Raw genomic sequence first — 14,024 nt, 5'->3', positions numbered from 1 at the left:
GAAACTTGAGATTTCCCGTACTGATACAAATGACAAAGTCCCATTTGCAACTCATTATCTGGAGGGAGCTGCTGCAATATGGTGGGAAAATGAAAAAGCTCTGTGGCCTGCCGATGAAGAAATCACATGGGAAAAATTCAAGGATCAGTTCCGTAAATATCATATTCCTGCTGGAGTTATGAAGGTCAAGCAGCGTGAATTCCGCGCGCTCCTCCAAGGGAGTCAGTCTGTGAGTGAATAATTGAATAAGTTCAATCATTTGGCCCTCTATTCTCTTTACAATGTGGCCACCGAAGAAAGGAAGATTAACCATTTTCTTGGATGACTAAACCAACATCTTCGATGCACCATCAGTATGTTTGATTTCACCGATTTCCAAACTATGGTAAACAAGGCCCTCATTGCTGAGAGGGAGCATGAAATGATACACGACAACAAGACATCAAATAGTGATCACAAGCGCAAGTTTGAACCAAGCAAGGAGGTTCAGCCTATGCAAAAGGCTCGTATCTGGCAGCAACCGCAAGTAGAGTACAAGCCCAATTGGCAGCAAAATATCAACAAGGCCCCTACGCAAGTCAAGAATGTCGTAACCAACCCGGTGCGAGAAGAATGCCAGCGCAACAATTCCTGTTTCAGTTTTGGGCAAATCGGACATTACGCCAGATAGTGTCCCAAGGGCGGCAGGAATAATCCTTCATTCAGGCCGCAAGTCAATTATATTGGGGCATATCCTATCCAGGAAAACATCACCGTCCACATCCACGCCCTCTCCACAGACGAAGCCCAAGAGAACCCCGAAGTCATCATTGGTATGTTTTCAGTTAATAGCATACCTGCCGTAATTTTATTTGACTCTGGGGCTTCCCACTCTTTTATTTCCTAGAGTTTTGTTGCCCAAAACAATTTTCCTTGTTCGATTTGAGCAAGAATATGCTGGTACAATCCCCGGGATCTTTGCTCAGAAGCAATCTGGTCTGCCGTGATCTGGAAATAAATATCAACAGAGTCCACCTTCTTGCTTCCTTGATAGTTATCAAGTCTGTTAGGTTGACACAATACCAAGTATGTATTAATTGTGCAACCCGAGAAGTCACCTTGACCAGTCCAGAAGGGCAAGCTACAAAATTCCATGCCCGCGGGAGCGTACCATAGAAAGAAATTGTTTTTGCTGCTGCGGCTGAGTTGGAATTAATTCTGGTTGTCAGTGAATTTCCTAATGTATTCCCTGAAGAGCTGCCAGGCATGCCACCAGACCGCAAGCTCAAGTTTACAATCGATCTTGTGCCCGGGACCGCACCATTATACAAGAAGTATTATCGAATGCCGTCATCAGAATTAGTGGATCTAAAGAAACAACTTGATGAGATGTTCCAAAAAGGTTATATCCGTCCCAGTTCCTCACCATGGGGATCACCTGCTATATTCCTGGATAAGAAATATGGAAGTCTCCGAATGTGTGTAGATTACCGTCAACTGAATGATGTCACCATCAAAAACAAATATCCACTACCCAGGATTGATGACTTATTTGATCAACTAAGTGGGGCCAAAGTATTCTCCAAAATTAAAAAGGAAGATATTCCTAAGACCGCATTCACTACTCGGTACGGTCTTTATAAATATACTGTTATTTCCTTCAGCCTCACCAATGCCCCTGCTTTCTTCATGCACATGATGAATAAAGTATTCATGGATTTCCTTGATAAATTTGTGGTGGTTTTTATCGATGATATTCTCATATACTTAGTAAGTGTAAAGGAACACAAAGGACACCTCCGAGCGGTCTTACAAAGACTCCATGACAATCAATTGTACGCCAAGTTCAGTAAGTGTGAGTTTTGGCTCAAGCAAGTTGGATTCCTTGGGCACATACTATCCGCGGAATGTATAGCCATGGATCCAAGCAAAGTAAAAGACGTGCTTGATTGGTTGGCACCCACAACCATGTCTGAAATCCAGAGTTTCCTTGGAGTAGCCGGATACTATAGCCAGTTCATTGAAGGTTTCTCTAAAATTGCCAAGCCAATGACAGAGCTTCTCAAAAAGGATAAGAAATTTTAATGGACCGAGGATTGTGAAAAAAGTTTCAATGAGTTGAAAATTAGATTGACCTCAGCCCCTATGTTGACACTTCCAGACATCTACCGCAACTTTGAAGTATACTGTAATGCTTCCAGACAGGGTCTTGGATGCGTACTTATGCAAGATGGCAAGGTAGTAGCTTATGCCTCTTGTCAGCTGTGTCCCCATGAAGGGAACTATCCTACTCATGATCTGGAACAGGGCGCGGCGGTACATGCTCTAAAATCTGGAGGCACTATCTCATTGGAAAAAGGTGCCAAATATTTACCGATCACAAAAGCCTCAAGTATATATTCACCCAGCCAGATTTGAATCTCCGACAACGTAGATGGTTGTAGTTAGTCAAGGACTATGACATTGGAATAAAGTACCACCCGGGTAAGGCCAAAGTGGTGGTCGACGCACTAAGTAGAAAGCCCGTCAGTTTAAATGCCATACCGACAAACATGCCTTCCGAACTCCAAGAAGAAATTGCTCAGCTCAACCTGGTCATTGTTGAAGCTGGCCTTGCTAATATTATGAAAATTACTCCTACCCTCGAGGATGAGATTCGCAAGGCCCAGCCAGATGATCCGGTCTTACAAAAATATGTCAAGCACATGCTAGAAGGACAGACCTCGGATTTTTTTCAAGGACCATCTCGGTACACTACGGTTCTGGGGAGGATTTGTGTACCAAGTCAAGCAGGTTTAAGGAAGAAAATACTATCCGAAGCACCAGAATCCTCGTATTCTATCCACCTCGGAGGTACTAAAATGTATGAAGACTTTCGCCAAATATTATGGTGGGATGGAATGAAGAAGGACATAGCATATTTTGTGGCCTGCTATGACATATGCAACAGAGTAAAGGCAGATCACCAGAAACCAGCCGGACTCCTCCGACCGTTGCTTGTTCCACAATAGAAGTGCGATGACATTTGCATGGATTTTATCACTGGACTGCCAAAAACTTAGCGAGGAAATGACGCAATATGGGTCATAGTGGATATGTTAACCAAGGTAGCACATTTCATTCCCATCAAAACCACATACCGTGCTGATCAACTCACACAATTATATGTGTCCAGAATAGTCAGTTCACATGGCGTTCCTCGAACGATCACTTCTGACCGGGGGTCCCTATTTACCTCCGCTTTCTGGTCCCGTCTCCATCAAGCTTTCGGAACAGCACTGAAATATAGTACCGCCTACCATCCTCGGACCGATGGGCAGACTGAACGGGTAAACCAAATACTTCAAGATATGCTACGAGCCTGTGCCTTGGCCCAAGGGCCTAAGTGGGAATACTGTCTACTGTATGTTGAATTCTCCTACAACAAAAGTTTCCAGGCCAGTTTAAAAGTGTCACCATATGAGGCTTTGTATGGACGTAAGTGCCGCACCCCGCTAAATTGGTCTCAAACTGGGGATAGCCGTCTCTTCAGAACAGACCTCATGATGGAAGCTCAAAGACTGTCTGTGACTGGCTAAATCCCGACAAAAGAGCTATTATGATGCAAAGCACCGACAGGTCTGTTTCGAGCCCGGAGAACAAGTGTACCTCAGAGTCACTCCTATGAAGGTAGTAAAAAGGTTTCAGCCTCGCGGAAAATTGGCACCCAGGTTTATTGGTCCATTCTCAGTTATGTCCAGACTGGGTATTGTTGCACATCAGTTAGAGTTGCCGCCAAAATTGTCAGAAGTGCACAACGTGTTTCATGTCTCCCAGTTGAGACGATGCATATCACCTCCCGAGAAAACGACTACTATGACAGAAATAGAATTGGCTAAGGATTTAACATATCAAGAGAGACCGTTAAGAATTTTGGATGAGATAGAAAGTGTCACTCGGAGCAAGACGAGAAAATTTTACAAGGTCCAGTGGGAGCATCATAGAGCGACAGAAGCAACCTGGGAGCACGAAGAATTTCTAAAGGAAAATTATCCATAATTGTTTTCTTGAGCAACAGAATCGCGAGGACGAGATTCATACAAAGTGGGGGAGGTTTGTGATAGCCTGGTTTTTGCCCTCTTTTCTCTTCTGGTTTCAGTTGGGTTTTGATTTGAATTTTTGAATTTGAACCATTTTAGTTGGACTTATAACACTTGGGCATCACCTTGGCCTTCACCCAAGTGACTCACTCCTCCTCCAAACCATCATTTCCCCTATGTTATACATCGAAATACTGTCATGGGTATTTTTCTTTAATAAAAAATATTCATTTTCCTCTCATAAACCCTAAAGAGAAACTTGTGCTCCAAAGCAACCTCTATTTTTCTTGCCCACAAAAATCTGAGAAAATTCACAAAAATCCTGTGAACCCTAGCGCACCTTCCTGAGCAAAAATATCTCACCACTTTTTGGAATATTTTTTCTACAGAAATTATTTTCTATTCTGGACAAAAATGGTGGTTTCTTCAACAACTACCATTTTACTTGTTCCATTGGTGCTGCATTTTCTTGTGCATCACTACCCTCCTAACTCATTCCTACATACCAAAGCTCAGCTCCCAACTCCCAACCGTTTAACCATAGCAAGCTCTGAGAGTTACTGTCCAGTAACTTGCAGTGAAGTAAAAATCTTGTTCACTGCATCTGAGTTCAAACCAAAGTGTGGTAACATCTAAATCTACCATGAACAACACGCCATACATGAAGTTTAGGCTTAGGTCGGCCTGAGGTCAGATTTCACGCGGTCACCGCGTTCGACCAAGCGTGATGGCATGCAAACGGCGCGCTCTGCATTGCGCCCGAGCCTCTGTCGCTCATGTGGTCGCTTCCCTGCCTGCCAAACCATGCTAAACCCCACCACTATCACCGTCCCGACGCCATTTACTGCACCCTAGCGCTCATTGCCGCCGGAGCTCACCGCAGAGACCATGGGCGCGGTCTGGCCAACCCAAAAATGCACCGTGCACTGTGTTCGTCGCCTTCCCCTCGCTCCTGTGCTCTTCTCCGCGTGCCCACAGTTCCCGCGTGAGTTGCCTCGCCTTCCCCCGCTCTCACTGACGCTGCTCATCGCCGGGCGCAGCGTCCAGGTGTCCTCCGGCGGACCCCGAGCACCTCCCGTCGCTCGGCTATAAAGAGAGCCCTCCGCAGCCTCCTCGAGCCTCATCCACTCCTCACACACACTCCACAAACATGTAGAAAGTCGTGGCCCGGCCGGGCAGGCCTCGGGCCGCCTTCCCCGAGCTCAATCTCGCCGGCAATCCCCTCTGTCCGTCTGCACCACTCCAGCCCCTCCCAAGCTAAGGCGACCCTTCCAGGGCCTCCGACGTGCCTCGGTGGTGCCGTTCCACCCGGTTGGAGCGCCTGGTGCCGCCTCTAGTCGCTGTCGTCTTCAACTCCGGACACCGCTACCTTCTGTCGCCGCTGTCCGACCACCCCTAGCTAAACTACGGGTATGGGCAGGTGAGCCTCCGTCGCCTCTTTCGATCCCTCCTTCCAGTTTTGGCCAAGGAGCTCTCCTCATCGGCGTGTCCTCCGGCGAAGCCCCGCCGCCCTATGTCTCTCTCTCCCTCCCCCTCACCTGATCAGCGGGGCCCGCTAGTCAGCCACTCTGTTCGTGCCCGAAGCGCTATGAGTGGAGGCGCCCTGCGGGTTTACGCCTTCGACGTCGCCCCCCCCCTAGGAAGTCCAAATGAATTGATTCTTTTGCATTGGGTTTTGTATGAAAATCTCTAGTAGCACACCAAAGATGCGATTTTTCCCTGCTGCCTAGATTTTCTGGTAAATTTCAGAAGGGTTCTTGATGTTTTCTTTCTGTGTTTACAATTGTTTTCAGAAGGTGGAGCTTGTCTTGAGGATCACCAGGGAGAGTGTGACCCTCATCTGCACTAAGGCAAGCAACAACAACATTTTCATGGTGCCATTGCAATACTTGTGATTTATACCAACTTCAATGGATAATTAGTTCATGCATTTAAATAACCTAGTTAAATAATTATTTTTATTCCGTGGCAAGCTTAATCAAGTGAGTATGTTGGTTTGACAGAAAGTTAAGAGTTAACTAAGTTAGAGTTAAGTTATTATAAGTGATGATAGGCTTTGGAGAAATAATTTGCTATTGAAAGTGGATTAGTTTGAATAATATTTTCTTGAGTAAGAAAATGATTATGCTAAGTTATTGCCATGATTAGTTGCTGCTTAAACCCAACCATAAAAGTGCCATGAGGTTCTGAACTATTTGTTTAGTGTTTTGATACAAGTTGACCCGGTATGATTCTGTTGATTGGTGAAGCATGTTATATGAGTGCATTTGCATGGCATGTCATGACACCGGTCATTTTTATCTTAAGTTGAACCTGATAATAAATCAACTTGAACATATCATTGATCGGGTCATGGTGCCACTGAATCGAGTATTTCCCAACGCAACCACATTTGCCTTTATGGAAGGCCTTTATTCGGTCTGTTGTCATGCCTCTGGTCGGTACCTCCAACTAGGGAAGGTTATGGGTGTGCGATACCCTGGCCCAGTAAGCAGACATAACCTTGTGTGCCCATTGATTGTTCTTATGGTACCTTGTCCCCGTTTGGGACCGTTTTGCCACCACGGTGGCCGTTGGTGTCTGGGGTAGACACGGGGCCACCCATGACTTAGCCCAGTGGGGAGTTAGTCGGAGTGGTCGGTTGTGTGTCGTGGCAATGGAGGGGTTTTGTTGGAATGATGTTGGTCCATCCGAATGGGAGTGCGAAACCATAGCTTCCTTGCTGTGGGTACAGTGTGCTACCTCTGCAGAGTGTATTAAATCTATCAATAGCCGAGTCCACGGTTACTGACACGATCAAAAGTAGGCCACACCATGGGTCAACATTTTAAACAAATCTTGCACACTAAAATAACATGACACTGTTGAAAAGATGATGGATAAAGAACCATGTTGATGTTGATGACCAGGTCGTTTGTCCGTTTGTGATCCAAGAATGATCACCATTTGGTTACGTGGTAACCCGTTGGTAAGCAAGTCCGTGGGACTTGAGGCAACAGATTTTGATTCACTACATTCATTTCATGATCTTGCATTGATGATTAAATTGGTTAATATCATGATATTGTTTGTCATTATGTTTATGCTTGTTGTGAGCTTGCAGGTACATTCAATGTACTGACCTAACACGTCATGCCAGATTTCAGGAAAGGTTCGTTGGAACGGAGTCCTGTTCGAGTCTAGATCATGTTCACATTGGTGTCCCTGTGCTATGGAGTCCCGCTTCGTCGTTGCTCCGCTGCCGCATAGTTCTCATGATCGAGACCCTCCTTATGTTCATTAAATAATGTACATATTGTTCGGCCGCACCGTGTGTGCCGCTTGGCCTCCTAACTTGTTGTAATATTAACTATGTTCCGCGAATATCAATAAAGAGGTTGTATTCTGTACCAAGATGTTGTGTATTGCCAGAAGACATGGCCTCTGGGCTGGCAATGCAAGGTAAACTGGTTCCTCTGAGCCAGGGTGCCACAGTTTATAAAGAAATTACTTATATGTACAATACCAAAGATAAATGATAGTATGAAGTAAGTACATTTTTTGATGAATCTAATGATCGTTCCAGATGTAAATGTTTTTCTCCACATATACCTGGTCAAACTTTTCAGAGGTGTTCCTTTTCAAAACATCCATATGCTTATGGACGTGGGAGATTCCCTAACTAGACAGAGAGAGAGAGAGAGAGTGTGTGTGTGTGAAATAGAAAGAGTGAGTGAAAAAAGTGTGTGTGCGTGTGCGAAAGAGACATGGACAACAAACGATAAAAGTAGAGATAAAGCGTGTGTGTCTTATGCAAACATATCACACATGCATATCTTCGACAACGGAAACAAGGTGAGGAGATAGTGTGTGGTTGTTTGTAACCGAGAGAGAAAGACCCCTAGCTCGTGGCCAAGAGGGGTGTGATAAACAAGGGAGAGAGGTCGAGAGAGATGTACGGAGAAAATGCAGACATGGGGAGGAGAGAGTGTATGTTTGTCATAGAGAGATCCCCTCAAGATCGTGATGGGACTACGTGGGTGGGAGATTGAGTGACAAGGTTTGTGCGTGATAGAAGATACCCCGAGAGATATTGAGATGGACATATGGATGGAAGGAGACAATAGGTGTGTTCCTGATGGCTAGTGAGAGATAATCATACTTAGGAGGGAGTGCGTGCGCCTATGATGGAGTGAGGGATTATGGAACTTAGGGGGGGGGTGTCACATAGAGAGAGAACAAGGGCGGAGAGTGTTGGATGGGTCTATATGTAGCGCGAGCGAGACATGTGTATGTGTGAACCAGGGAGATATAAATTTTGAGAGAGATAGAGGAGCCCCGATAAGGCTGAGTGGTGCGTCAGATAGCTGAGAGGGGGAAAGATATATTCCATCCGCTCGATATTGCAGTGCATGCAACTTTTTTAGAAGTCGAACTTTGGAAACTTTAATTAGGTTTACGTCAAATGTTATTTATATCTACAATACCAAAGATACATCATATGAAACTACATCTCATGGTGAATCTAATGGTATATATTTTCCATTCTTGTTGTAAATGTTTTTCTCCACGTACATGGTGAAACTTTGTGATGTTTGAATTTTCAATAAATGTATATGCTATGGACCAAAGAGAGTGCCTAAGTCGAGAGAGATCAAGTGCGTGTGAAGGAGAATGAGTGAGTGTGCAAAAATATTATGTGTGTGAAAGAGAAAGTGACAACAAGCGATAAATTAGAGAGAGAGTGTGTGTGTTTTTTCGTTTCTTATGCAAACATATCATGCATGCATCTCCGAGATAGAAAAGTGAGGTGAGGAGATACACGAAGATAGCTAGTGCATGATGGTTTGCAATGGAGAGAGACACCCCTATAACACATGTCCACTAGAGGTCTGGACAACAAGGAACAAAGGTCGAGAGGGACACATGGAGAACATGGACGCATGGGGAGGGAGAGAGGGTGTGTTTGTGATAGAGAGATCCCCTTGAGATTGTGAGGGGACTATATGGGTGGGAGATCGAGGGAGGTGCATGCGCGATATAAAGATGCCCCGAGAGAAATCGAGATAGACCATGCACATGTTTGTGATGGAGACTAAGATTAGCTAGTCATATACATATAGGGGGGACTACGTGTGCCTACAATTGAGTGAGAGACCATCATACTTAGCTAGGCATGACATTGTGTGTGTGCGTGTGAGATGGAGAGAGAACGAGGGAGAGAGATAGAGTTTTAGATGGGTCTATCGAGTGCGAGTGAGATATGCATGTGTATGATTGACCCAGGTAGATGGAGAGTTTGAGAGAGAGAGAGATAGAGAGGGAAGAGCTCCGAGATGACAGAGTGGTGCGTGAGAGAGTTACGGGCAACGAGCCATGGAATTTATCTGCATACGATGAGTGCACCCAAGATATTTAGCTTGGACTAGAGAATCATACATAGTGTGCAAGAGAGACCTATAGATGGAGTATATATGAATGCGAACTAGAAAGACCCCCCCCGAGAGAGAGAGAGAGAGAGAGAGAGAGAGAGAGAGAAATGGAGAGAGAGGGAGAGAGAGGGAGAGGGACCAACAAGGTTTGTGTGTTGGATGCGTGCCACAGAATTGAAGATTGTCGTTGAGAGAGAGAAAGTAGTCCGGGAGAGGGGGAGGTCGCGTTTTATGCATCAAAGACTGATATAAACCATGTTTCGATATAAACTTGCATTAAAATATTTAAATTGTAGAACATGTTGTCTGCTATCCACACATGAATGGAGATATGTGTATATCAAACAAGTTCATTAATTTGAGTTTCACCATGTTCATGGAGTACTATAATACTGTACAACATGCTACTCGATTGAGGTGTTCAATTTTGGATTTAGTTCACTATTTTGACCTGGTGAACGAGCTATTTCATTGAATCGAGATATTTCATTTTGGGTTTGAATCCTGTTTTTGAGTGGGTCAACTATTTGTCATATAGTAAATCTCTAGCAACGAGCATGTAAAAGACACATTACTCCCGAGCATCATCTCTCCATTTAAACAAGAAGTGGCAAACTAATATTTCAAAATTTGATTCAAATCGACTTGGTAAGGTAGACGTGGATGCTCGTTCTCCCAAAATTTGAATGAACCATTAAACACCCTCTGCTTGGTAGAATTTTCTCGAGCAAATAAATGGGAGAAAAGAAATTACCGGTCTCTGTGGGAGACACATCAATTGGCCCGTTGTACTTTGAGGGTAGGTTCGTAACTTCATCCAAGCGCACCTTCTCCTCGGCCAAAATGACATGTGCCGAATAATTCATAAACCATGGTCAGCAAAACACACTCTCCTTGTTAGCTCACACCCACTATTTCAAAACACGCTCTCCTCGCCCAAAATCGCTCGCGCCCACTATATTTAAAAACACGCTGCTACGTCTTGAGCTAGCGTTGGTTTTCCCCGAAGAGGAGAGGGTGATGCAGCAAAGTGTAGAGTAAGTATTTCCCTGAGTTTTGAGAACCAAGGTATCAATCCAGTAGGAGGCTCCTCAAAAGTCCCATGCACCTACACAAACAAACTAAGAACTCGCAACCAACGCAATAAAGGGGTTGTCAATCCCTTCACGGTCACTTACGAAAGTGAGATCTGATAGAGATAGTATGATAAGATAAATATATTTTTGGTATTTTATAATATAGATGCAGAAAATAAAGATGCAAATAAAAGTAGATTGAAAGCAAATATGATAAGAGATAGACCCGGGGGCCATAGGTTTCACTAGAGGCTTCTCTCGAGAGCATAAGTATTATGGTGGGTGAACAAATTACTGTCGAGCAATTGATAGAAAAGCGAATAATTATGACGTTATCTAGGCATGATCATGTATATAGGCATCACGTCCATAAAAAGTAGACCGACTCCTGCCTGCATCTACTACTATTACTCCACACATCGACCGCTGTCCAGCATGCATCTATAGTATTAAGTTCATAAGAACAGAGCAACACATTAAGCAAGATGACATGATGTAGAGGGATATACTCATGCAATATGATATAAACCCCATGTTGTTATCCTCGATGGCAACAATACAATACGTGTCTTGCAACCCTTTCTGTCACTGGGTAAGATCACCGCAAGATTGAACCCAAAGCTAAACACTTCTCCCATGGCAAGAAAGATAAATCTAGTAGGCCAACCCAAACTGATAATTCGAAGAGACTTGTAAAGATAACTCAACCATACATAAAAGAATTCAGAGAAGATTCCAATATTATTCATAGATAAACTTGATCATAAACCCACAATTCATCGGATCTCGACAAACACACCGCAAAAAGAGATTACATCGAATAGATATCCACAAGAGAGGGGGAGAACATTGTATTGAGATCCAAAAAGAGAGAAGAAGACATCTAGCTAATAACTATGGACCCGTAGGTCTGTGGTAAACTACTCACAACTCATCGGAGAGGCTATGGTGTTGATGTAGAAGCCCTCCGTGATCGATTCCCCCTCCGGCAGACTGCCGACAAAGGCTCCAAGATGGGATCTCGCGGATAAAGAAGGTTACGGCGGTGGAAATTGTGTTTCGTGGTGCTCCTGGATGTTTTCGGGGTCCGTGGATATATATAGGAGAAAGAAGTACGTCGGTGGACGCCCAAGGGGCCCACGAGACAGGGGGGCACACCCCTAGGGGGGCGCGCCCTCCTATCTCATGGGGCCCTCGGAGCTTTCTTGACTTGCACTCCAGGCTCTACGTATCAGATTTGTTCCAAAAAGGTTTCATTCCGTTTGGACTCCATTTGATATTCCTTTTCTTCGAAATACTGAAATAGGCAAAATAAACAGCAATATGGGTTGGGCTTCCGGTTAGTAGGTTAGTCCCAAAAATGATATAAATGGGTAGAATAAAGCCCATAAACGTCCAATAGAGGTAATATAATAGCATGGAACAATCAAAATTATAGATACGTTGGAGACGTATCACATGCCATCCTCGCCCAACATCGCTCGCGCCCACTATTTGGGGAGAAGCAAAGTTACTCTTCTATCCCCGACCCTCAGTACACAGACCCAAGCCGAGAAGCCTAAAGGCAGGGGTAGAACTATAACTCCCCCCCTACATTTCAAACCAATGCGTCCGTAAGACATGGTTCCACTCCCCTCCCAATTCCCCATTCATACCTCGTGGGCGCAAAATCACCCTCTCCCCAGAAGCTCCCTTCTCCCGAGCCGCGAAACCTATGCCCCTCCTCCATTGCACCCCCCACCACGCCAAATTCACAGTCGCCCTCCTCCCTAATGCCGGAGACGCTGTCCATTTGCTGTTGTGCACCAGGCCATGTGCCTCTTACTCCGTGCTGCTGGAGCAGCATCAACGATGGCCGCGTGAACCGTACTGGAGCCGATTCACCCCCGCGGTTGTTCACGATGCCGGAGCGGCTCAAACTTCAGATCTGTCCAGAGCCCCGGTGCTGCTTCCCCGTGGTAGTCGGCCATCGCAACATCTCTGCTTCCCTGCCGCCGGTCGCCACCGAAACCGTGTCGGCCTCACCGACTCGGCAGTTGGAGCTGCCTACTTCACCGTGCCGCCAGATAGGTCGCACCCTCATCTCAAATCACTTTATTTAGGCATCAGTTGTCTGATTTTTTTTCAGGGCCAATCGATTCCCAATGGGAAGCAGCACCCCTCGAGGCGGTGGAGCTCCTAGGCTGAAGGTTGGCTGGTGTCTAACGTAAGGGTGAGGGGGTGCAAGTTCACCATGGAAGCAGCGCCTAGATGGCTATCTTAGAGTTGTGTGGATTGAAGGTACTGCCGCCACTAGATTTGGAAGACGGCGAGTCTTTGTGGATTTTCCCGGGGGCGGCACAAGCACGGCAGTGTGGTGAGGCGGGGAGCAGGGTTTTGGTCGGGGCCACGGACGGCGGAGGCAGGCTTCTCTGCCATTGGTCGCTGGCTCTTCGGGGAAGATTCCAAACAGTGTTAGTCGGGAGGCACAATACGGCCATCAAGCCATCCGGTGTAGATCATACAGTACCAAAATAAAATAAAATCGTGTGACCCCTATTTAGTCCTCAGTCAACACACGTGTGACAACTCCCGTACCTTGCTGTTGATCTCTTACGGTATTTATTCAGATCAAAGAGATATGTCATTTTTAACATTATGCATTTTCTGCATCTTTAGCCACACCGTCTTCCGACTCACCGAAGCTGCTCCAACAAGGGAAGCATACACCAAAAGGGAGCTATTGTCCCACTCAACAATTCCCTGCATCAAATGTGTGTGCCCGACATGGATAGCCACAACAACTGCAGGACCATCGACAAGTCAACACGTGATGCTCACTCCTATGGATGGCGGCCAGATAGGTTGTACCCTCATCTTACTTGTGTGCAACATTTATGGCTTTGTTATTCATCTAAGCATGGAAAATAGATTACCAAATTTCACTGTATATTCATGGTAATCTCTTACGGGTCTTGTTCAGGAGTTCACGTTGTTCCATAGTTCAGCTAAGAGGCTTGTTCTTTAGGTAACACTGTTCCATAGTTATCATCCATCAGCCAATGTTATCCCACAGGCTGATGATTATAGTATTATACCACTTCTAGTATTACCTGTGTTGTTCTTTAATACTTTTGTGTGCCATCTAGTTAATCTCGAGTACAAACGATACATATTTTGTAGCTTTCATTTGTGTTCTCCCTTTAGTTTTTTGGACCTGTTACTGCTAGTTAACCCAGTCCTACTATTTATGTCATCTCCTACAGACACTCATTACATAAATCTAACTACAAGTTGTCTTCCATGCATGTCTGATATAATTGCACACACTGATTTATCCACAAGAACCTCACAATGTAACGGCCAACAAACTTGACGTCAATGATACCCAATATGATGGAACATGTAAAGGCAGTTCTTCACAAGACTTGTAGAAAGATGATGAATCATATTCACCCCACAAAGTCCTTGCTCTTACTTGGCCCTTGATATGGGTACAA

This window comes from Triticum aestivum, chromosome 2B, assembly GCF_018294505.1.
Source record: "Triticum aestivum cultivar Chinese Spring chromosome 2B, IWGSC CS RefSeq v2.1, whole genome shotgun sequence".
NCBI lineage: Eukaryota > Viridiplantae > Streptophyta > Magnoliopsida > Poales > Poaceae > Triticum > Triticum aestivum.
The sequence above is the reverse complement of the archived record's forward strand: the minus strand, read 5'-3'. Positions refer to the sequence as shown.